Source organism: Coenobita brevimanus, chromosome 84, assembly GCF_032717465.1.
Source record: "Coenobita brevimanus isolate Jiangsu-jjx chromosome 84, ASM3271746v2, whole genome shotgun sequence".
Classification (NCBI taxonomy): Eukaryota; Metazoa; Arthropoda; class Malacostraca; order Decapoda; family Coenobitidae; genus Coenobita; species Coenobita brevimanus.
In genome coordinates, this window is record NC_137037.1 from 6,837,866 (window position 1) to 6,840,050 (window position 2,185).

At 43.5% G+C, this 2,185-nt stretch overlaps 1 non-coding gene across 1 annotated transcript; it reads left to right on the forward strand.

Moving 5' to 3' along the window:
• The first annotated feature begins 1,035 nt into the window (after positions 1-1,035).
• Positions 1,036-1,117, forward strand: TRNAS-AGA (transfer RNA serine (anticodon AGA)). Its single transcript has one exon. It is a non-coding gene; the product is annotated as a tRNA-Ser (tRNA).
• Positions 1,118-2,185: the final 1,068 nt, after the last annotated feature.

Here is a 2,185-nt window from a genome sequence, read left to right on the forward strand (position 1 = left end):
ATGAGAACCTGAGCTCGGGGACTGAGGCAAGCAACTTTAATCTGGAATGAGATTTACACATTAGTCTCAGCATTTCTGAATTACAACTTTTGATCAGCGGAGTACGATGGCGTCTCTTGTATTATATCATTGTTACAGCAAAATGATTTCAGTTCAGTTAAAGGAAGACATCTTTTAATGCAGTGGTTAGGAATATTATCCCTCGCCCCTACACTGCAGTGAATGTTTTGTTTTATCTTATTGTTGCAACCAAGCGATTCTGTTCAACAATTGGGAAATCTCTCGTGGTGAAGGCGTTGCTGTTTTCATCATCTGTTTCTCCAAAGCTGAATATAATCAGTTAAAGCCAGCAAAAAGTAACTGTATAGAGCTTAGTTGGCTGAAGGGGGCAGACTGAAGGTTGTTCTTAATCCCATCACAAGAACGACTGTGGTGGGTTCTTATTGTTGGACCCGTTACTCCCAGTCCTTTATGTATGCAACAGGTCAACTCTGGAACTGTCTCCCTCTGCCTGTATTTCCTGCTGTCTATGATGTCCAGTCATTCAAACGCAGTGTGTCCAGGCATCTCGAAGTGAACGGATCTTGAATTTGACTCTCTGTTGTCTTGTTTTTGTTTCTTCTCGGAGGGAACAATCTTGCGAGCCCCTGACCTTTGGTTCTTTCTTTCTTGCATATTTTGTGTGTGTGTGTGTGTGTGTGTGTGTGTGTGTATATATATATATATATATATATATATATATGGAGAGAGAGAGAGGGGGAGTGAGTTGGAAAGAGGAGGGAGGTTTAGTGGGCCACAGGTCATTTAACTCTTCCTATACAAGGGGTCTGATCTAAGCTAAATCCATTGGGTATTAAGACTACACTACAGATACATTCACGGACTAATCTGTTAAAAGCTTTCAGGAGACTGCCAGTTTGAAAATTTCTAAGTAGAATAGATCGGTGGTAATATTAATAGTATACTCGTATAAACACGGCATCGTCCTAAGGGGGTTGAACTGGTGTGTGTAGATATGACTAGAATTATGTGCTTGCAGTGATGGCCGAGTGGTTAAGGCGTCTGATTAGAAATCAGATGGGATATTCCCACGTAGGTTCGAATCCTACTCACTGCCCATATTTTTGGTGGTATGTAGTGGCGACAATCATATATTCACTTAATGCAGTGTCACCTACTTCTTCCTTCACCTTTATCATCCTCTTTCTGTGTCTGCCCTCCTCTCTTCCTATTTCTTCCATCTCTCCTGTCACTTTTTAATACCCGTCTGTCCTTGTCAGGTGGCTTTACATTGAGTGACAAGCCTAATGATTTCCTGCAAGCCATGAAACCATTTACAACGGTGAGTGGTAACCATATAACCAAGTCATACGTGTTCCCTTCGTGCCAACAAGTGAGTTGGTGGAGAGTTAGTGCCCTTCCCCGTAAAACGACTAACTAAAAGACGAATGGCCACCCCTTACGGGATTATGGCGTCTGGCTCAATACTGATACAGTAGTTTGTAGTAATATTCCATTATTGGTGTGTGCAGACTATTTTGCTCTAATTTGGAGAGCATCTTAGTAGTCAGTGGCGTTACAGGAGGCTGTATTTAAACCCTACAGGCTGAATATATCTTATAAGCTGAAGCAAATCGTCTCAAGGGAGGAAGAAGGAAATGAGAGAGACGTGATAGAATATAGGGGTTGTTAAACACCACAAAACCCGACGGGTCTAGGTATCTATGTAACACACACACACACACACACACACACACACACACACACACACACACACACACACACACACACACACACACACACTCTTTTCTCCTCACTATCCTTCCCCCTCTTTCCCCCACTCTCCTATGCTGCTTCTCCCCATTATGTGCTTCCTCCTCTTTTCCAGCCTTCCCACCCCTCTTTGTCCCCCTGACTTCCTTCCTCCCTTACTACATCTCCCTTACCTCTCTCCCTCCCCCCTAGTCTGCCACTCCCTCCTCTCGCCTCGCAGTCCCCACACTACAGTACTTTCCTTTCTCCTTCTAGTCTGTATGTCCTTCTTTCTTTCTTTCTCTTCTATTTTCTCTCACCCTCTCCACTCCTCCCCTTCCAGCGCCATAAAACAGAAAGTAACTTGAGCCCCAGTCGAGCTGTGTCATGTGAGATTCATGTTCTATATTTCCTCCCTAAATTACAATTCATG